The 24,388-nt window shown below is 38.6% G+C and overlaps 1 long non-coding RNA gene across 1 annotated transcript; it reads left to right on the forward strand.

Moving 5' to 3' along the window:
- Positions 1-109: 109 nt before the first annotated feature.
- Positions 110-22,854, forward strand: LOC121043227 (uncharacterized). Its single transcript, XR_005796744.1, has 3 exons — positions 110-355; positions 3,326-3,462; positions 22,567-22,854. It is a non-coding gene; the product is annotated as an uncharacterized LOC121043227 (long non-coding RNA).
- The last annotated feature ends 1,534 nt before the right edge of the window (positions 22,855-24,388 follow it).

Below are 24,388 nucleotides of genomic sequence, written 5' to 3' on the forward strand. Positions count from 1 at the left end.
CTCAATATGCCAGCTGTCAACATCTTCCTTTGGTATAGAAGTTGTACTCGATACTACGCCGTTCAGTCCCTACGTCATATCGCCCCGTGTGTTAGTTATCACAGTGCAATGGGCTGGAAATAATAATAGCATATTACTTTCAGACGATAGACTGTGTTTACATACATTACATCACAAAAGCTTTGAGTGAGCCCAGTGGAGTAGCACTGGTGACCCATGCCATATAGGTGAAGAGGTGAGGTTCTGTGAATTTAGGTGATTTCCCAAGATTATGAAATGAGTAACAACTTACTGATAAAGCTGTGAAGAGTAAATAAGTTGAATATATGAAAAACTCTAGAGTGTAGGAAATATGGTAAGTACTCATTAAATGTTGGGTATACAAGTAGAAATTCAGAAGCTTGAACTCAGATTTTCGGAAAGTTCTATTTTGTTGATGGCCCTACTATGTATAAGTTCCAAGCTTCCTGCAAACTCAATGTTCACCTTCAATTTCATTTTTGAAACAATAGTATTATCTTTATGCAATGTAAACAGATTTTGATCTCAGAATACAAATATATAGATAAATTATGCCACTCTCATGACCCATATACATGGCAGGAAACATTCCAGGCAGTCAACTACTAGTTCTTTCTTCTAGCACCATATGTAGCCACGGAACAGTCCTCTACACATAGTAGACTGAGAACACACTACAATACTACTGTTACCATCTTGTGAGTCAAAATGTACTTCTATCTAAGCTCTGTGATTTCAATTGTTTAATGGTTTCAGTACACCTGGGTGACTCTAACAATGTCTTCAATCACAAAAGTCTCTGATTTAAAGATGTAAAGTATCTTAGGACAAACCTATATCTTTCATTTCTTTGTACCTCTGTTATAGTCTAAATGTTTGTGTGTCCCCCAAGTTCACATGTTCCTAACTCCCAATGCAATGATGTTAGGAGGTGGGCCTGTGGGAGTTGGTCAGGTCATGTGGGTGGAGCCTTCATGAATGGGTCTAGTGTCCTCATAAAGGAGATCCCAGGGAGCTACCTAGTCTCTTCTGTCAAGTGAGGACACAATGAAGAGTCTATGACCTAGAAGAGGGCCCTCACTGGACCATAATGGCACCCTGATATGGAAATTCCAGTCTCCAGAACTGTGGGAAAGAAATTTCTGTGTTTATTCTCTACCCAGTCTGTGGTATTTTGTTATTAGCAGTCTGAAAGGACTAAGACAAACTCCAAAGTGGCTATGTTACTACCAGGTATATAATAGCTATGCAAAGCACTCTTGATGAATAATGAAAGAAAAACAGACAAAAATAACGATCTACAAATATTTATTGAATGTCAGTATATGGCAAGCACTGGCTAGATTTTAGAAATATAAGAAGACTCACACAGAGCTTCCCTGGAAGCAAACATTAACTAAATAAAACTATACAGAATATGTCCCCAAATCACAATGGGATTAAGGTAGAAATTATTAACAAGAAGATAAGTATAAAATGCCCAGGGGATTCTCGGAAGTTGGTAATTACCACAGTATGAATTTTGAATATCTCAGAATCTCAAAATAAAAGAGAGGGAACAATGAGATAATAAAACCAAAACCCATGGGTAATATTTCTAACAAAACCAGATGAAAATAAGAAGAAAATATTCTTATGAACTTTAAAATACCAACAAGTGAGGAAAAACTATATAGCCAAAGACCTGCATGGTATTGGCATTTGCCTAGAAGCGACAAAGGGAAATAAAGGCATGTCTGACCTCATAGAGAACAGGAGAAGGTAAGCACCCGTAGGCATCCACTGGGAAGCAGCATCTAAGACTTAGGGTGATCTCTCCCATTCATGTAGTAGGTGAGTGCAAATTTCTGTTTAAGGGGCTGGATCATTCTAGGTCTTATAAACTCTCAAAACTCACTAGCCAGGACTCTTTTCCAGGACAGGACTCCACACTGAAAAGAAACTTCTAGTGGGTGAACCAAGATGGAACTGGAGAAGAATCAGAGAAAGGAGAAAAGGTCCAATAAAAGCAGGGCAGGGCAGAAGAGCCATGAAATCTCAGAAGACAAGCTGCCATATTTGTTAACACTACCTGAAAAAGTCAAAGAGGGGGTGAAGTTGAACATGCTACCCTGAACTACCTACTAAAAGTTCATGAAAGTTAATTCTGTATAAAACTGAGCAACAGTAAAGTATTGAGGGCATATCCAATTCCAAACTATCGTGAGACAAAAGTGGAAGAACAATAACAAAATCCCTATAGACAATAAAATTAGACCAGAAAATTACATCTTCAAAACAGATAAAAACTGTAGGTTTCTATTTCGAAACTAGCTAAAAGACCAGAAGAAAATTATATGAGACATAAAAAGAACAACATCAATCAAATTTAGAAAAAGCCAGATATGGGGTAAAAAATCTCAGGAAAACACTGAATATTTTAAAATATTAATATCAGCGGTGTAAGTCAGCAGGTACACAAAAACAAATAAACAAAATAGACAATAAACACGTCCAAGTGCTTTGTTATGACTTTCTATTCCACATAAAATAGTGGAATAGAACCACTTGGTACCAACATAAAATGATGAATTGGCCCTGTACAGGAAGGTAAAGAACAGACCAGGCCCATGTGTTCATTTTTTACAGAAGACTCATAACACGGCGGAAAGCAAATTTTTTAGAAACCATATGGACACCACTTTTACAGATGGTTGTCCAACACTTGCACACTATTGCTTGTTTTAGGGCAGAGCAAAACGAATGAAATTTTAAGCAATATCAACAATTTGCCTCCCTGTAAATTCTTGCGTAGTTGCTCTGAGGGCTACAACAGTAGGACGAGTGATTGGGAACTTAGATTGTGAGACCCAGACCAAGTGTGATTCTTAGGAGCTGAGTGAATATAGGCATATGGCTGGCTCTTGGTAATTTCATACACTATGAGGGAATATCATCCTTGGCCTCACGGCATTGTTCTAAAGATGAAAGGAGGCACTCGTCAAATATTTAACAAAGCACGTGGCCTCTGCTAAGTGGTCAATAAATATTAACTATGATTATTATTACCTTCCGATACGTAGAGAGCTCTCAACCTGGTACCAGGCAAGTAGAGCAATTTGCTGTGTTCAGAGCATTGTGTAGAGGAACACAGAGCGATGGTTACTATAATGAGTGTATAAATACATTTTTTATTATTAGGTTTCTGTAGTTTTGTCAAGGATCCTACTTAAAAGCGTGGAGACTTTGGTTTGGTGTAGATTTGCTTCTATCCTGAGCATCTTTTCTCTCCATCTTGGCCTTGTGCTTTCTTTCTATAAAATAGGTATAGCGATAGTTACTTCGCTGGGATGCTGTGCGACCTTAACGTCTGAGAACTGCATCAACAAGGAATGGAAAACATGGTGAGAGGAAGCTTTAAGAGAGAAAGGAAGCCTGAATGCGAAAGACAGGAGTTCTACGGTACAGGCTAGCTTTTGAATTCTGTTGGCATAGAATCTTAGGCTTGAAAAGGAAAATTGGAAAACTGAATTTTGAATATATTCTTTATAAAAGCACAAATATGTTGTGTTTTTATATATATAAATTATGTATATATATAATACATAGTCATACTTATAGTATATACCTTAATATATAAACTATACTATATAAATATACAATATACAATATATATTATTACATATACATATATTTACATATAAAATAAAATTACATATCACATATAAAATATAAGTATACAATCTCTATAAATATTATACATAACTTTGCCACTTTTGCTATTAGATTCTCAAGTCTTGGGATGCAGGGCTATTTTGTTACCTTTGTATTCTTTGGGCCGCTCAGTAAACGTGTACTGACGAATAAACGAAGGAATATATAGAAGCTGGAATTACACACTTATGTTGCCATTGCATTCCTCGAAGAATGTGAGAATTGGAGTTCATGACAGTGCTCGCGCCGTGGAGTAGGATTTATTCGCTGCTTATCCAACTTTACAGAAGCAATTAACCTACCTGCTTCTCCATTTTCTCCTCTCTAAAATTGGGTTATTACTAAAAATTCTTCTTAACATAGTTTGGGGTTCAACTAGAATGCGTTAAATATTAGAAATCTGAAGCGTTATGCAAATGTGAGGCATCATTATCATAATTATTATAACAATGTTGTTTTTATTCTTCATTGCTACATCTCGTGTCCTCTATTGCTCTGCAGACATCTCTTTTCTCATCTTCCCCAGGGTGCTGGGATACCAGGATGCCTCTTTAGAAAAGGACATGTGTGTTCTAACGAAACAGAACTTTCTATCTTGGCATTTTCACAAAGGCCACGCATGCACAGCCACTTAATGACTTCATCAGCAGCTTTCGCACTTGGGGGAGAGTTTGCTATGTGCCACCTAATATCCCTTTGTTCCTTATTAAGGCACCTTCCAAATTTTAGCTGGGCACATGTCTACTCAGAATCAAGACTGCCTTTTTTTTTTATCCTCTTTGCAGCTACCTATGATTTCATGCCTACGCTTCGGTGCCTTTTCCGTAGATGGAAATGAGTATATAACTTTCAGGCAATGTCCTTAAAGGGATATCATCTTTCTCCTTCCTGCTGCCTGGAATGCAGACATAATGCTTCTGCTTGGGCAGCCGTCTTGAGCCATGAGGTGGAGACCATGTGTTGAAGATGTTGAAGCTACAAAACAGACAGATCCTGGGTCCCTGACACTGAAGAGCCCCATACCAACCTGACCTTCTGTAAGCCTAGCAAAGAAAGTAAACAGCGCAGGTATCCTGTCTAGGCACTATTCCCACTCCCTACCTACTCCCCATTATGAACGTTTTTGCTATAATCTGGAACCTTGTCCTTATCTACTACTCGTACCAGAAATCTGCTCGAAGCCTGTTCTGGGTTTGATACCTTGGAGCCTAGGTCACTTCTGCAGTGAGCCTTATAAACAAATTCCAAAAGTAGCCTTTTTAGTTAGAGAACACAAAAACTCTCGCACAGCTCCCTCAGCTGTAGAATGTTGCCTCCTTAAAATCACTTGTCTGTGGCGATCTGTGCTGTGGTGAGGGGGAATGGCCCCAGGGGGAAAGCTAAAGATGGTTGGAATCTTTTGGATTCCAGGGAGCAGTCAAGCCAGCTGACCTGAGAGTCCTTCATGACAACCAGGGAGCCCTGGAGCAAACCCTTGTAGGAACAGGAGACACCAGCACTGGTCCAGGCAGCGTGGTTCACTCTACTTGGTCCCACAAAGTAGGAAGGAGTCTGTGGGCCATGGGAGCAGAAGTCCAACTTGAGAGAATGCTGGAAGGGGAGCATCCCAAGTTGCTTCCCTCTTCTGGCTGCCAATACAAGACCCTCAGAATGACTGCTCAGTAAAGATTGCTTGCTTTTAGAGGAAAAAAATTGGTCTTAGTTCCTGTTCTGCTGCTAATTGGGCAAGCCATTTGACATTTCTGGGTCTCAGTCCTCTAATCCTTAAAGTAGGGGTGATAATAACATTTACTTCCAGGGGAGTATTGGTATGAAATTAGATATTGCATTAATTTTTTTTACAAACTTGAAAATCCTATATAAATTTCCATGTTTTATTTTCGAAAGAAAATTGTCTCCACATTATTGCCTTTAAAATATGCAAAGGTATTAAGAATTTGCGTCTATAAAGCAGTATTCATTTCCTCACTGTGTAATAGTTATGATTCATCGTCAAGGGACAAGAAACCTACTAATTTAAGTTAAAGAGACTATGTATTGAAAAGATACAGAGGGATTGTGGAATTCAATCTCAGAGATGCATCTGGAATGAGGAATATGAATGTTATAGAAGCCCCTTTTCTCTCCTCTTGCTTTTCTTTGTGTGTTTCCCTCATTCCTTTTTCCCTTCAAACTTCTTTCCTCAGGTTCTCTGGTCTACATAGTGGGAAAAATAGTTGACCCAGTGGTTTCCAACCTTCGCTTTTATATTTTACAATCCAAGATATAGAAATTTTAACCCACAATTTGACTGAATGAGGATTAAGTACTTCATCTTGGAACAAGTGCCCACTCCTCAACAAGTCAACTGTGGACAGGGGCTAGGTAAAACCCCTGTTGCCATCACAACCATGGCAACATTGTTACATGTATGGCCATTCCCAGAAGAAGAAGAGCCATTCTGCTATGTTGGTAAAATAATAGGAACTAACTATATATCAATTTTTTTTCTGTATAATAAAATATTCAGTCATAGTGGCATAATTTTACCTATCCCCTAGGACTCAATATACTTATTTTAAAAAAAAAAATTTTTTTTAATGTTTATTTATTTTTGAGAGAGACAGAGACAGAATGTGAGTGGGTTAGGGGCAGAGAGAGAGAGGGAGACACAGAATCCAAAGCAGGCTCCAGGCTTCGAGCTGTCAGCACAGGGCCTGACGCAGGGCTCGAACCCATGAACTGTGAGATCATGACCCGAGCCGAAGTCGGATGCTCAACTGACTGAGCCACCCAGGTGCCCCATCAATATACTTATGTTTTTAATTGTTGGCTACATTCAATTATAATATGAGTCTTTAAAATTATGTTCAAATCCATTTAAAAAAGTGTTTTTGTTGATGTTTAATTCATATAACATAAATTACTCACTTTAAAGTAAAATAATTCAGTGCCATTTAGTACACTCACAACTTATGCGACCACCACATCTCTTTGGTTCTGAAACATTTTTATTACTCCAGAATAAACCCCCATACCCATTAAGCAGTTAGTCACCATTACCCACTCCTTCTCATTCCTGGTAGCCACCAATCCACCTTCTATTTCTATAGTTTACTTATATCATAGGTGATGATGGATGATAGATAGATAGATAGATAGATAGATGATAGATACATAATGTCATAAGGAAATAGAGATAGTTTATATATAACTACCATTACTTTGGCTCATTGATCTGGTTCTCTTCCTGAGTATCATATTTGAACTATATAAAACTTACCTTCCTACCTAGATGAAGTTCTAGGCCTCCATGTGAGAATTTTAGGTTATCTTCTCATCTTGGCAGCCATTGTTGCTCTCACACACAAACAGACGCACAGATGCACATACACACACACGTACATAAGCTTGCACATACACATCCCTCAATGTAGTTTCTTAGACACTATTATTTTAGGGATTATTAAGCATTTCAGGGATCATGAGTGGTGACCATACTTATAAAAACTATGGCTACAAATTTTGCTAAGAACTGTAAAATTAAAAGTAAGCTGCTATGAAACTACATTAATTAGGAGTCTTTAGGTTTGCAAAATAGGAAAGGGGCTTTTTGGCCTGTCTCCTCCCCTTGTAAATTTCTGTGTCGTTCACCTCCTCTGTTCTTATTTCTTCTTTCATCAGAGGAAAGTGGTCAGAGGACGTGGTCCAAACTACCATGGAAGGGTCGATAAGGTATATTATATCGTTTTTTATCACCTCAACTTTAATCTGTCTCCTATACTCTTGGTTCCCCCGTAAAACAAATAGTTGAGGATGCGCCTGACTGAATTTGTCAATCGTGTCAGTTGTTCAGGAAACTCTCAAAATAGGGAGTAGACTACCACAAATGAAGTCTAGGAGAGACTATGTGATACTAGAGATCCTTGGACACGGAAACAAGAGGCCTCTTGGATGTCAGCAGGATTTCTCTGGAGTTGGAAGCGTTCCTCCTCTGTGTGTAACATTGCAAAATGCATTGAGTTTCACAATCGCTCCGTGGTTTGCTGTGAAGTCACTGGTGGCCTCTCCACTTCCCAAATCACTTCCCAGTGAACACTTTGATCCTCTATGATATCAGTCTCTTGAGTCACTAATTGTTTCCAAGTGATTTCGCCTTGCCAAGAGTCTGGGTGGTGTCTTACATCGGATACAATTCCTTGCACTTATATACTTGTTTGCCTTCAAATTCCTCGGAATACTTTACAGTAGGGATTCTCCTATACAAGAGAGTTACAAGATGTAAAATTGTCTTTAAAACTGGTTATCTAGGATCTTCCTTGGCACACGCAATAGCTGACTCCCTGGGAGACACATTAAAGTCACAAAGCTGTACAATTCTGTCTTACGTATTGAGGGAAATTTTTTTCTACCTATATGGATTTTAAGATAAAGGTATGAGAGGAAATGTGAAAGACTTTAGAACCATTTGAACACAGTAGTTATGTGAGATCCAGGTTTTCAACTCTGCAGAGTTTGCATTCACCGTTAACTAGTCCTCTTCCTCATGCCTACACCCAACTAATGACCATCCTATTAATTGTGTTTTCCAAATACTTGTCCAATAGGTTGTTTTCTCTTTCCCCTTCCCTCCCCACCTGTGCTGCCCAACACCATTGTTTCGCACTGACCCACTTTGGGTCTCACCTAGAATTTTAAGTAGTTTCTCAATTTCTAATCAATTCCCATTCCCATTTTTAGGCATCAGATTTTTAATCTGCTAAAGGAGCATACTAATGCTTATCTCTTGTTTTGTTAGGATTAAATGAAGCAAACTTCAATAATATCTGTGAAAACCTCTAATGAATTTCTTGGCACATAGTCATCACTCAATAAATGTTGCCTTCCTTCTTTGATCCTCAGGATCGTTTTTCCTGTGCTTGTCAGAATTGTCTTTCTAAGACAAAAAAAAATGGCTATCTTGGTACTACTCTTAAAGAAAACTAGAGGCTTATTATTATTATTCAAGAGGTGAAATTCAAACTATGTGGCATGACAGGCTTTCATGATCTGACCCTGGTGTATGTTGCTATTCTCCTATGTGATGATTTTCCATAACACATCCTTACCCTGGCCACCTCAGGGTTGGACATTCTCATTTCTCTGAACCTTTGTATGTGTTGTTCCTTCTGTGCACAGTGAGCTCTATTTCACCACTACCATGAACTCTTATCCTTCGGTTGAAGGAACTCTCTTCCTAACTTCTGTGCTTGGCAAACTCATTCATTCTTTAGGTCCAGCTTCCAGTTCACCTTTCTTCCTACGTCTTTTCAGAACTCTCGATCCCTGCCAACTGCTCATAGACCTCCCAATGTTTATCATCACTGCGATACTTAGCACACTGGATTATCACTACTGATTTGCATTCTGAGTTCCCAACCAGATTAAGAGGTCCTGGAGAACCAAGAACCAGTTTTACTCATCGTTATGTCTCCATCGCTTAGATTTGCCATTCCACACGGCAAGGTCCCCAAATCCATATTGAGCAAATACATATTTTTATTTTATATTACACTTATCCACTCAGTCAATATAATTGAGAACCTATCATATGTCAGGTGCTAGGCTAGTCTCTGTGGGGGATGCTTAGATAAATAAAAAATAGACCTACTCTCCAGAAATTTAAAGTCTAGCTGGGAACATAACATATATTTCACATACCTAAAACAGAGGATGGATAGTGTCAAATTACTTCCAGAGAGGGAGTGGTAAAACTCTCCAAATGATGAAATAGATATACTGCATAATATTTACAGATCAAGCAGCAAGTATTCCCGAGTCCCAACAAATTTTCCATTCAATCTATTAGTGTACTGAAAACTAATGATATTCTACTGGTCTATTCTGGGACTATACTTAGGATATACTTGGCAATAATCCATAAAATGGTGATGGGAAAATTCTGTTGTTATTCTAGAGAAAGGACAATATCTCATTCATCTTGCTTTCCTTTTGGACTCACTATATGGTCTGGCCCATTGTAGTAACTTAGAGTTTGTTTGTTGAAATAGCCTAGACTGCTGACTTAATGATATAATTACAGAGTTCCAGTGCAAATAATTTAAAGGTGACTTAAATTGCTTTGGATTAATAACTCTGTCTAGGTTTTAAAGCACAAGAGTTAAAGCTCAAGCCTTCATTTATTCATTCACTTAATCATTTTTCTCAATCATCATCTCAGCTTGGATTAATATAACAAATACCATAAACTGGGTGACGTGAACAACACAAATTTTTTTTTCACACTTCTGGAGGCTGGAATTGCAAGATCAGGATGCCAGCATAGTTGGGTTTGGTGTGGACCTTTTTTCCTGGTTTGCTGTCTTTCTGCTGTGTCCTCTCATTATGGGGAGTGGGGAGAGAGAGGGAGAGAGAGAAAGAGAGAGAGGGATGAAGGTTCCTCTCTTAGGACTGAAGACCCCATCGCCAAATACTATTCCATCAGGGACTAAGGCTTCGACATACGAATACTGGGAGGAACACATTCAGTCCATAGAAATCTGTATTGATTTATTCACGCAGTAAGTCAATAAGTGTTAATTAAACTAGCTATTCCTATTCCTAGCTTTAATAAACCTCTCCTTCTTGTGTATTACTTTTCATTCCCCAACTAAATTTTAAGCCCTCTTAGGGCAAGGACCTCTTCTCTATTATACTGAAGTAGGTAGATAGTCCATGCTAGAAATTTACTGGGTAACTTCCTACTTTCCTTTTAACTATGACAGCAGCTCAGGCTACAAACTTAGACTTAAAATGGATTCCTATTTATAAAAATCAGAATTGATCAGACAGACTCGTTTCTGTTTCATCTCCATGGAAACTTTTCTTTTTCCTGGCTGTCGATGAGGAAGCACCATGGTGGGGGGTGACATAACCTTGGAACAGCTCTCCTTTCAGGTTGGAGCACTTACTCAGAAAGCTCTGGCATGTGTGCTGCAGTCCCCAGCACTGGGAACATGAGGAAACTCATAAATACAGATTTTGAGAAGCCAGAAGATTAAACGAATGTCAGCTTCGCAAGGCCACGCTCTTTCAGCAGAAGAGAGACACAATGTAAACAAAGAGCTTGAAGGTGAAAATGAAATTTTAGAACAGAAAGAGAGCACACAAGATGGATTTATAGCAAATCGGGGCAGGAAGGAAGAGAAAAGCAAGAATGCAAAGCACCAAACAACCGAAAGTCTGCAGAGAGCAAAGTCAATAGATTGTTTAAAACCTGTGAGTCATTTGCTTCCTGATTCAAGCAGGTCAATGACAGAGGACTCATTCCAATTTCATAAACATTTATTAATAGTAGGGGTGTAAGTAGCAAGAGGAGGTGAGAGGGGAGGTTGGATGGGGAGTGAGCTCTGGGTTGTGAAAACGGGAAATTTGGAGAAGAAACAGTGCTGTATACCCTACGTTGCACCGATCTTTCTATAGAGTTAATACTACTGTGTTCTTACCTCAAATGTTGGAGGCAGGCAATGCTATTCTCATCTGACAGATGAAGAAACCAAGACTTGAGGGCTAAACAACTTTTCCAATCACACAGTAACTTCCAGAACCTATTTCCAAATTTAGGTGTGTCTGATTCCCAAATTTATCTCCTATCCTCAACCTCATTTTATCACCGTGCCTCGCTCAGGACATTGTGATAGAATTTGAGGGTGGGAATGAAATTAAGAATACAAAGTTAACTATTTAAAAAGTGTTCTGGGGGCGCCCGGGTGGCTCAGTTGGTTAAATGTGTGACTTCAGCTCGGGTCATGATCTCACGGCTCGTGGGTTTAAGCCCTGCGTCGGGCTCTGTGCTGACAGCCCAGAGCCTGGAGCCTGCTTCGGATTCTGTGTCTCCCTCTCTCTCTGCCCCTCCCTTGCTCACGTTCTGTCTGTCTGTCTCTCTCTCAAAAATAAATAAACATTAAAAAATTAAAAAAAATAATAAAAGTGTTCTGGGCTAATAAGAAAAGAAAGGCATGTAAGTAATGAGTCAAATCACCTGATAGAATGAAAGATGTGCTTCAGTGGATATAAACAGTGCACTGAGGATCATAGATAAAAGAGAATTTCACTGGGATTCTAGTAAGGAACAGGAAGTGCTATCTAGGAATACGGTGTTTATGGACCTGAATGGAAAGATGTTCTATCAAGTTTAACAGGTGAATAATTAAGGGAAGACTATTGTACACGAGGAGGGGGAAAGGCTTGTCATGCACAGAACATGGAAGTAAGATTGGAAAAACTGCTTGCCATAAGGCCAGGGAAACCCTTGAATACAAGCCTAGGCATTGGATTCCATATTCTGTGAAATGGGAGTCAATGGAAGAAGCTTGTGTAAGAGGGAGAGATAGTCTGCTGTATGGATGTCTGGGTAAATTGCTGCCTCCAGAATAGCCACAGGTTACTTCATGATTAATGACCTGCAGAAAGGCCTCTGCTTCCAAATTGCTCTTCTTCCCACACCCTTAGCCTGGAACTTTCTTCATTTGTGTCCAACGTTTGTAACAAGTGACCTCACAATATAAACAATATAAATGATTGCCATTTCCCACCCTTACAAACCCAGAAGGAGCGTCAGAAGGCTCCATATCCTCTACTTCTCTGGGATGAATTACATTTAAATAATAACTACAGGCTAAAAGAAGAAGAGGGTCAGCAGGAAGTAGAAAAGAGGACCTAGCTACAAGGTACTGGGTTCAGAATCGTGACTCCACACCCTTGGAAGTCCTGAAGGGATCAAGGTAGTGATCCTAATCCTAGAGAAACTGGGATGGCAGGCAGGTACTGAGGTATGAGAATCAGCTATAAATGCAGATCTTGAAGCCAGAGTTTAAGACCAAGGGCACAACTTGAAATAAGATCCAGAGTTTTAACCTGAAGAATGAGGTAAGATTAAATCTGCAGGCAAAGAGAATATCTCCAGTTTTGGAGTCAGATGACGAGGACAGCAAAAAATTAGGCTCATCCTTGCCATGCAAAGAGGCACCAAAAATTATAATAAGAAATCATAAGCCTGGAAAAAACCCCAGGAATATAAAGAATGAGAAGAAATTCTGAGAAAAATCCCAGAAACTCCACTTCTGGTCTTAGAGCTCTTTCTGAAAAAGTTAAGAGTCTGTGAAGTACCTAGATTTGAGAAATAGAAATGCCTATCAGTCTTTCTAATAGAAATTTATAGTGAATCAAAAAAGGAAACCATCACAGATTGCAGGATTGGATCTCAACGCTTAGAAACAGAAAAAGAAGGTTGTTCTCAGAGATGCTTACTCCCGATATTTTTTATGCCTCGCTGACTTCCCTTACAGTATAATGGGAAAGATGCAGCATTTGGTAGCAAATAGATGCTGGCTTGATTGCCACCTCTGCCTGTTACTTCATATGTTATGTTGTTCTAATTCCTTAATGTGTGAAGTGGGAATAAAAGTGCTTACTTCAGCAACTGTTTGAGAGAATTCTGATGAAATAGTCTACCTGAAATCCAAATGTTAACAGAGATAAACAGACTGTGACAAGCAGACTCTAAGATGACACCCACCTGCTGGTGTCCAGGCCCTTGTATAATTCTCTCCCTTGGTTGTGGACTGGTTTAACAACTTGTGTGCCATCAACAGAATGTGGCAAAGTCATGGGATAGCATTTCCTTGACGAGGTTACATAAGATTACGATTTCTATTTTGCTAACAGACTCTCTCCCTTGGCCTTGATGAAACAAGCTACCAAATGGAGAGGTCCATGTGGCAAAAAACAAAGACAAATCCCTGCCAATAGCCAGCAAAGAACTTAGGCCACTAATGTAACAGCATGCAAGGAATTGAATTCTACCAATAACCGATGAACTTGGAAGAAGATCTAGTCTTCCCTCATTAAGCTTTCAGACGGGACCCAGCCCTGGCCAACATCTTGACTGCAGCCTGTGATAGCTAATGTTGTATGTCTACTTGGCCTATGATGCCTAGTTGTTTAGTCAAACACCAATCTAGAGGGGTTTGGTGCAGGTAATTTGTAGATGGGATTAACGTCAAAATTGGTAGACTTTGAAAAAAAAATTGGTAGACTTTGAGTAACGGTTAACATTTAGTTTATTTGAAGAATTTGTATAAAGCATACTACTCTCTGTAATGTAGGTGGACCTCATTCAGTCGAAGACCTTAACTGAGCGAAGACTATGGTTCCTCAAAGAAAAAGAAATTCTCCGCAAGACTGCAACGTGGAGATCTTTCTTGAGTTTGCAGTCTATCGTCCTGCTGAATTTGGATTCAAGACTTCAACTCTTGCGTGAATATCCGGCCTGCCAGATTTCAGACTTGCCAGCCCTCACAATTGTGTAAGGCAAGTCCTGAGCATAAATCCCTCTCTCCCTCCCCATCTCTCTCTAAATATGGGAGGCCTTGAGGCAGAGGACCCAGCTAAGTTTGCCTGTATTCCTGACCTGTAAAAATGATCCAATAATAAATATTTGTTGTTGTAAGCCTCTGATTTTGTGGCAATTTGTTATGAAGCCACCATGCATTGAGAGATTTTTAAATTTTGGTTCACAATATGTATCCCGTGTCCAGTGGGATATGCTGTGCCCTGCCCAAGCTTTGTGTGACTTCTGGGTGATGGCATATTTACATTCTCCTACTTACTCTTGACTATGAGTTCTGGTTTCCATCAAGTTCTGCTCGTTTTCATCTCATCTCTTTTCTATTATCTTCTTCCTGTTTCAAACTAACTAAATATGAAACACACACCTTTCTTTGGTATACTCTCAAAACCATTCATACTATGTATTAGTGTGCATCCTTACTAAAAATGCCTTAGAATATAATGGCTAATATCATAGCAGTTTAAACAATAAAACTTTAGCAATCAGCTATTTTGATTTTTGGCTTAAAATAGCATCTTCATGTTGCTCTGCCATCTTGAATTTCTTTTTGGCCACTTTTCTCCATGGGCTCCAAATTTCTGTGAGGCTATTTGGTACCTCCATTTTCCTTTTCCTCAGCACTAATTACATGCTCATCTATATTGCATGCTCTGTTTTGAGGCCTTACATTGCCCATCAAAAGTGATCCATCAAGGTATTTCTCTAAGCAAAGAGTGTCATCCCTAAGAGAAACTCTAATGTCAGGAGTTAAAATAGTTTCTTTACTTTGCTACATATGTAAAGCTACCAGAAAAGTCACACAAAGGCAGAAAATATTTGACAGATGTTAGTGTTCCTTTCTTTTTTCTTTCTCTCACTAATATTCTACTACTTCCCAGGCCTTTCTAAGCATTGGAGGCCAGATCAATGTGGTTAGGAAGCTGGTGCCTCACAAGTTTTAACAACACAGAGAAGGTTATCTAAAGCAGTGTTTTTCAAACTGTGTATCATAAAGGATCAGTTATTTTTTTCTTTAAGAAAATTTCCTGTACACTACAGTTGCTGGATACTTTTGCAAAATGCAATAAAAATAAATGTTAGACCGAGGATCTCAAACTTTGTCCTCTGAACTTTGAGGAACCATTGAAAAGTTTTCATTTGAAGAAACACAGAATCAGCCTGTGCTCTAGAGAAGCCGTTCAGGCAGCAGAGTGAAAGATGCATGATGTCTCTTGAGGCCACTGGGGAGATAGATGGCTGTCTAGTATGGAGAGGAAAAGAAGGTAGAGTGGAGTGATATTTAGAAGGCATACCTGGTAGGATTCATCCTCATTGAAGGAAAGAAGGATGGATGATAGAAAGAAGTCTTTGAAAGCAGAAGTCAGGATTCTAGGCCATGATGCCCTGCCTCTGCCCAAGAGGAAATTGCCGTAGCTTTCTCTTCGGTTGTTCTTGCTGCTAGAACCTCTTAACCAGTCTCCCTGCCTTTATTCCTAACTATTCTCAACAGCTTTTTCATATTCCAAACATAATTCTGATTACATTACTCTTCTACTTAAAATCCCCCAATGCTCTCCACTGCCTTTGAGAGAAAGAAAACCACTTACGTGGATTACAAGGTCTTACGGAAAAGTCTGCGATTGTTTTTCTAGTCTTACAACATCACAGTTTCCTCATCAAATATGAAAATATTTAAAAATATTTTTAAAAACTGATGCCAGGACTCTCTGAAAGATTGAACTCCCTCATTAATTTCTGCTGCTTCTCCAAATTATTTTAAAAGACAGTGAAAAAAATGTTTTAAGGCATAAATTCACAAAGATAAAGGGAGGAGAAACAACAACAATATTAGCAACAAGGTATAGCAACGATATTCTGCAATACTGAAACCCAAGCTATAAATACAGGGAATCCTGAAAGCAAACTATTTTGTACCATGAAACTCCAGAAAGTTCCAGAAGTTCAAAAGATCAGGTACTTCTGTAAGTGGTCTCAGAATGATTGACTCAAGATTGTATAAGAAGTCAGACCTTCAGATCCCTTCTTCTTTCTCACGCAATAGGCAACATCCCTCTCCTAGGTCATAGAAGAATGAAGGTATGGTCTCTGGAGAAGTTGAGCCAGAAGGACAGCAGAAAAAACTGACATTAGAGAATAAAACAGGAAACATATTCATATGCCCTACAATGATATTCTCTTCCTTCATGAAGCAACAAATTAGTGGGAAACAGGCCTTAACCTTTGAGGAAGTGCTAGTAAATTCCTTTATGGGGAATCTGATCAGCCAAAGAGAAAAGAAATACAAATACTGACATATGGGAATCCTTCAACACAGTGAACAATCCACATCTTATATAGAAGCCCATCTGTTGACAAGGCTGACCAATGAGCAGTGAGTTTAAAGCAGCTTTTAATTTTTGATACGTATGTATGAACAAACAGAAATGCAAAGGTAATATGACATTTGAAAATCAACCTATGTAATTTGCCATATTAGCAGAATAAGGAGAAAAACCACATCTCACGAAATAAAAAAGCATTCATGAACAAATTGTCCACAAATTACTCTACAAAAAAATCCTACAGCTAACATTATATATTATGGCTTGTGACTGAATGCTTCTCTGGAAGAATGGGAATAAGAGAAGGACATTTAAGTCGCATCACTTCTATTCAACAACAAACAAGATCCTAGTCACTTTAATGCATGTAAAAGAAGCAAAATACACATAGATTGAAAAGAAAAGAAAAAAAAATAAAACAGTTCTTATTCACAGATAATGTTATCAGATAAAAAATTCTAAGGACTCTACAAAAAGCTTTATGAACAAATAACTGAATTTAGAAAGATTATACAACAAAAAATCAATACACAAAAAGTATTTGCATATTTGTACTAGTAATCAATAATTGGGAGAAAATCTTAAAAGATTTTACAACAGCATCAAAAAGCATGAAATACTTAGGAATAAGTTTTGCAAAATATATGCAATACCTATATACTAAAAACTATAAAACAGTGCCAGGGCTACAAAAAAGAAGATAAATAAATGGAGCATAGATATACCATGCTCATGGATTGGAACACTGAATATTGTCAAACTGTCAATTCTTTTCAGGTTAACATGTAGATTCAATGCATCTCCAGTAAAAATCCCTGCAGGCTATTATTTATTTATTTATTTATTTATTTATGTTTATTTATTTTGAGAGAGAATGAGAGAGAGCATGCATGTGCGCGAGTAGGGTAGGGGCAGAGATAGAGGGAGAGAGATAATCCGAAGCATGCTCTGTGCTGTCAGCCCAGAGCCCTACACAGATTTTGACCTTAGGAACTATGAGATCATGACCAGGGTAACCAACTGAGCCACCAGGTGCCCCCAAGCAGGCTATTTTAAAATAAGACTTGACAAGCTGATTTAAAAATTAATATTGAAAGTCGGAGAATCTAAAATAGATAAAACAATTTTTAAAAGGAGTGACATAGTGTTTTACTCACTCTAAAGATGCAGTAATCAATCAGCCTGGTATTGCCATAAGGAGAGATATATACATCAATAGAACAGAATAGAGAATACAGAGACAGACTCTCACTCATATGGTCAATTGGTTTTTAGAAAATTCACCCAGGTAAGTCAATATAGGAAATATAATCCTTTCAACAAATTGTAGTAGAAAAACTAGATAGCTATAGAAAAAAATAATATTTGGCTTGTACCTCATACTCTACAGAAAAATTAACTCAAAATGTGTCATAGACTTACAGGTAAACTAAAATTATAAAACTCATAAAATAAAACATAGGAGAAAACATTCACAAACTTAGAATAAATCAAGGCTTATTGGACCTTACCCCAAATAACTCACCACAAAGAAAAAATAAGTAATAAACTGGATTTCATTAGAATTACAAATGTCTGCCCTTTGAAAGAAACCATTAAGGAACGGAAAAAATAAACCACTGTCTGGGGGAAAGTTTTCCCAGTGCCCATACCTAATGAAAAGTTTGTATCAAGAATATAAATAACTCTTACAGCTCAATTATAAAGAGTCTAACAACCCAAAGTACTTCAACAAACAGTATATGGATATAGGAATGACCAATAAGCACATCTACAAACGCTCAGTGTCGCTAGTCGTCGGGGAAATGGAAGTTAAAATTACAATGAGATACGACTAAGCATCCACTGGAGAGGCTGGGATGAAAAGACTGACAATACTAAGTATTGGTGAAGATATAGAGCAGGTAAAACTCTAGGAGTATGAAATGATACTATTCTCAAATCAGTTTGGCAGTTTCTCATAAAGTAGGACATATACTTAAATATGACTTAGCTATTCCATTTTTAGGTACTTACCTAAGAGAAATAAAAACGTGTATTCACACAAAGTCTCGTCCATGAGCATTTATAGCAGCTTTATCATAATAGCTCAAGCTGGAAACAACTCAAATGTCATCAATATATGAAGAGATAAACTAAATATGGTATAGCCTTACAACAAAAATTGTTCAACGGTAGGGAGGGATAATGAGTAATACATGTAAACAATCTGGATAAATCTTAAAAACAACATGCAGAGGGCGAGAAACCAGACCCAAGAAAACACAGTGTATGAGTCCGTTTATATGAAACTCTAGAGTAGGCAAAACTCATCTATAATAATACATCAGTGCTTGCCTGGGGCCAGATATAGAAGAGAGTTGATTGCCAAGGGGAATGAGGGAATTTCTAGAGATGATGTAAATGTTCTATATTTTCATTGGAGTGGTTCCGTGGATTCACCTATTGGTCAAAGGTCATTGAATTGTGTACTTAAAATGTTCATTATATCTTGATAAAATTTATTTTTATCTTTTCTTAGGGGAAAGGTATTATGAAAGAAAAAAATCAGGAAAATTTACCAGACATGTAGGATATATGTTTCCAGATTCTCAGTACGTGTCGGTTAAGATTTTTAACTTGTTTGATTACATCATATGTGTAATACCTTTATCGCAGTGCTTGGTACATAGAAGATGCTTAATAATCATTTACAGGACAAATACCTGGGTGGGTCCATTAATTCCTAATGTCCATTAATTCCCACTTATCATGAGTTTATAGATGCTTACATTGAGAAAAGGGAGTTAATAAAGAGCTTATAAAAGTACAATCTTCCTTTCTTCTAAGGAGGCCTGTCTCTTGGCCTGGAGCAAAGGCTGAATAGAGGAACCCACTGGAAATTCTAGTGCAGCTGCCTGGGCAGCAAATTCAGCTACTATACAAAGAGGGGCCCCAAGGCTCAAAGAGGAGAAAATGCAGGTAGTTAACAAGGTGAAATCTGGCTAATAGTGTGGGACTAAAGATCCAGAAAGAGCCTATTTAATGCAAAGCAACTTCCTGAAAGGAAGCCCAGAATTTGGCAAAATGCCCTAGGAGGCTGATGTCAGTGATATGAACCACAGGTAGAGAGAGGTCTGGGCCTGAGCCGTTCCACGGCTCCATCCTCTTGAAGACCCAAAGAGCCTTCTAAAGCTTCCTGCTCAACTGCCTTTTCACAACTGAGGATATGAAGGCCCACGGAAAGGAAATGACCTACCCATTGGTGCATAGGCACAGAATCACAATTGTCCCCAGGCCACCTACATTTTCATTACATTCCATGCCCAGAGAGCACAGAGAGAAAATCTTTCACACCGGCCAATTTGTGTGTGTTTTGCCTACCATTCTATACGGTTGTATTTGCCTGTCCGGTGCAAATGAAAATCAAACCATTTCAGAGCTCCATGTATCATGTCTGAAAATAGGCAGTTTCGGATTGTCTCCATTTGTGACGGGAATCGTGTTCCTTGGACTTTTCTCTGCTGTGAACTGAATCCTGGCTCCTTTGGAGGAAGGAGGGCATGAATTCCTGGGGCTAAATATAAAAAGGAAACCATTCAGCGCCTCAGGCGATTTCAACCAGCCTTTGGCCCCCCAGGTTGTTGCAGTGACATTTTGTTCATCAAAGGGTGGTATCACCTGGCACTCACGGGCTGCGACTGAATTGGTTTAAGCTGGCTTCTAGCTGACACCAGTTGCAGCTGTGGTTATTAGGGTCTCGAGCTACTCCAGTTATTGAACAGCATTCTTGTTTTGTGGCTATAGGTGTCACCTGACTGTTTATGGTGTGTTGCTACAATTAAAACCTATTTCTTGTATTTTACTACAAGCATTACATGCTTCTTTATAACCTTCAGTGAACATGCTCACTTCCTCATACACCTTATCTTACCACATCGAGTAGGTGCTATATGTGGTTGAGGGCCTACTCAGACAATAATTGGATGCTTTCCCTACATTGCAGGAAGGACTAGCCAACTGATCCTCTGAGGACAAATAATTTTAGCTCTTTGATTTAAATTTAAAAACTGAGTACCCCAAAATTAAAAATAGACCTACCCTATGACCCAGCAGTAGCACTGCTAGGAATTGACCCAAGGGGTACAGGAGTGCTGACGCGTAGGGGCACTTGGACCCCAATGTTCATAGCAGCACTCTCAACAATAGCCAAATTATGGAAAAAGCCTACATGTCCACCAACTGACGAATGGATAAAGACATTGTGGTTTATATACACGATGGAGTACGACGTGGCAATGAGAAAGAATGAAATATGGCCTTTTGTAGCAACGTGGATAGAACTGGAGAGTGTTATGCTAAGTGAAATAAGTCATACAGAGGACAGATTCCATATGTTTTCACTCCTATGTGGATCCTGAGAAACTTAACAGAAGATCATGGGGGAGGGGAAGGAAAAAAAAATGGCTAGAGAGGGAGGGAGACAAACCATAAGAGACTCCTAAAAACTGAGAACAAACTGAGGGTTGATGGGGGGCGAGTGATGGGTATTGAGGAGGGCACCTGTTGGGATGAGCACTGGGTGTTGTATGGAAACCAGTTTGACAATAAATTTCATAAAATAAATAAATAAATAAAAACTGAGTACCGCTACAGTAGATGATGGCATAAGGCACCATGGCAAAGTAAAAATAGCTCTGTATTAAGAATCAGGAGATGTCTGAAGGAAGTTGGGATAGGTGGCTGATGATCCTTGTGTCAAAAGGAAAAGAACCAAGCCCCTGTCTTAGTCTGTCCAGGCTGCTATACAAAATGCCACAGACTGAGTAGTTTATAAAGAATAGATATTTATTTCTTATACTTCTGAGATCAGAGTATCAGCATCGTCAAGTGACCGCCCTCTTCTGGGTTACAGATTCTAGGTTGTATCTTCTCATTGCAGAAGGGGCCAAGGAGCTGCCTTTGGCTCTTTCATGAGAACACTAACCCCCTTACGAGGGCTCCACACTCCCCACCTCCGAAGGCCACACCTCCTAGGGCCATCCTACTGGGCATTAGGATTTCAACGTATGAGTGGGTCGGGGGGCACAATCATTAACACCATTACAGCAACCATTGTTTATTGAGTACTGGTTGTATGTTTGACACTTATTATGCTCAATTATAAACCTTAAGCAACATAAGGACAGCTTTATATCTGTTTTGTTTTGTTTTTTTACTTTTTATACTGATGCTCATCAGAGTATCTGATACTTTTTAGTTATGCAACAAACATTTTTTAAATGAATGAATGAATGAATGTAATATTTTAAATCCTACTTTTCAGATTGGGAAATGTTAGGTAACTTGTTCAAAATCATACAGTGTTGTGCCGAAATGCTTAGGATCAAATTATGAATGGCCTCTTTGATTCCAAAGTGTATACTCTTCACTACACTCGTGGGCTTTTAGTCAACCAATAGATAATTACCTAGACAGGTCCTCGTTCAGGGGAAGGTTGATAGAATTGAATTACAATGTTAAGAGCATCATTAATTTTCCTTATGTATTAAAAAGTTGACAGTTTTACAAGGTAGAGAATCACGAGTTTTGTTCTGCATAGGTAATCTTTGATAAGCATGTCAGATAAGTAGGTAGAGAGGTGGAAGGGGCTGCTAGATATACGAGACTAGAATTCTGGAAAGCGGTGAGGGTGGGAGACATACATTGAGGGGTCTTTGACGTGTGTACAGAGTGTTTAAGCTCTGGGAGCCTAACTGTAAAGGCCTCTTCAAAAAACCGGTACGTGGTAGTTAGACAACCACAACATACTTGACGAGAACACTCAAAGTGTTCTCAAAGGATGCCCTCAAAGTGACTCGGTCTGATGACTGCTTCCCAGGTTTGGCAGAAGGGTTGAAAGCAAAAACAGTCTTTGCTGAGAATTCCGCCTGGCACAATATCAGATTTAAAAAATAGCAGAGTCGACTCAGCTACAGACTTAGACAGACCGAGAGTAGACTCAACCACTATAAGGCTCAGAGAAATTACAACGAGCTCTTGGGTTAGTCAAAACATAATAACCATATCAAAAGTTCAGATAAGTGCAGACTGGATATGATGACTTATTTCTTTTCTTCGCTTTCTTTCTTTCTCTCTTTCCTTCTCGGTTGGTTTTTTGTTTTTTGTTTTTTCCTATCCCAGAAGACAAAGCAAACTTCAACATGCCACACCCTGGAGATTTGATGTACTGAAGGTTCTGAACTCTGGCATTCAGTTACCACTGGACCACGGACTGTGTCGCACTGCAGTGATTCATCCACTGTCTGCCTTCTCCGCATTCTGGGCTGCTTGAGGGCAGGAACAAACCCACCCGTTAGCGTATCTCCAACCTCATAAAGTCTCTGGAGAGTCGTATGGAATCAGTCAGTGTGAGTTGAGGAAGTCAATGAGTACTCGAGAAGGTTAAATTCAAAATACCTAACAGGGAAATATGACCCAAAAATAAAAATAATTATTCCATGAAATTCTATTTCCAGAAACAGCAATGAGTCTTCACCCTGCGACTTTATAAGGTATTGATTACGAGTTTTCTTGCCACCAATGTTTGCCTCAGTTCCCTTTCTATAAGAACAAAGGATTTTATATGCACCACATAAGCTCATGGTGTTTCGTTTCTTCAAATCCAAACCCAAGGAACCCTGCCCTCAGGCTAGCCACTTGGACAAGTCAGCCATTAGCTGTGAGTAAATCTGGCCATTCCTCTTGACCTCTTTCTTTAGAGCCCAAGAACAGAAGAGGACTTTCTCTCTCCCTGATCAGGCTTTCCCTTATTTTACCCCAGGTGACTGACATATCTTTCGGGAGAACCCCCAATGGATTAAGGTAATTTTCTAGACATATAAATAAGTGAGGTCAACAAATAACTTGAAAACTATAAGAAAAATTTTCCAAAGGGACTTCTATCTTAATCTTTACTTCATATTTTTTACTTAGGCCATTTGTAAATATCTATTTGCTCTGTGCTTATTTATTTCTTGGCCCATCCCCCAACCAAATGTGAACTACTGAGGCCGGAGAGACCTTTTGGAGACCAATGCAATCTATATAATAGACCTGTCATCTATTGCACACTCAGAGCTTAACACAACACCTGACACTGAAAATGTGTTCAAAAGATATTTGTTGAATGCATGAATTATCTCCAGTCTTTCTAACGATTTACAAGTTGGACAGTATTATCTTTATCTTTCAGGGCACAATTGAGTTTTGGAGAAGTGACATCTCTAACGTAGTGAAACGGATATAATACTTAATTCTGTATTTTTTTTTTTTTATGCCAGTGTATCTGTTTCATCATATTGTACCACTCTGTCAAAGCTTGGTGAACATTCAGTGTTTGCAATTTTCTTTACCTCTGGCTGGTTTCCTAAGGTGTTTACACCTTACAATATTTAAAAAAGAAAAGGCATGCTTACTGTTTTAAGGTTCAAGACTTCAGAGAGTGAAAGAAGAAATTCAGGTAACTGGTAGACGGTGGGAGATATAAAAAAGAGATATTGAAACAAGAAATTTGGGGAGAAAAATAGTAGGATAAATGACTGCAGATAACTAACTAGCAAAAAAGAATATACAGTTTCCTGATATTTATAGTCAGTTTTTCTTGATTCATACAGCAGTCTCTTCTTACAGCATTTTAGTCATAGACAAGAATAATTCTTAAAAGGAGAATGTTAAATATTAAGACACATTTCTAATGGAGGTATGTTCCGAAAACAAAATTAAGAAACACGTCTTCCATTCAAGTTTGTCAACTCTCTTGGTGTAGTGACACCACGATCAGTGGAAGTCTAAACTGAAAGCAGGAGCTTGCTCAAATGTGCACTCTAGAATATATACCATTTGCTCTGTGATTTTAAAGACACCTTTTCGAGTGCCTCTGTTGTTGGATCAGGGAAAACAAACCAAGATACAAAAATAATAAAATAAAATAAAATAAAATAAAATAAAATAAAATAAAATAAAA

The sequence above is a fragment of the Herpailurus yagouaroundi genome, unplaced genomic scaffold (assembly GCF_014898765.1).
Source record: "Herpailurus yagouaroundi ecotype Mexico unplaced genomic scaffold, PumYag 186, whole genome shotgun sequence".
Classification (NCBI taxonomy): domain Eukaryota; kingdom Metazoa; phylum Chordata; class Mammalia; order Carnivora; family Felidae; genus Herpailurus; species Herpailurus yagouaroundi.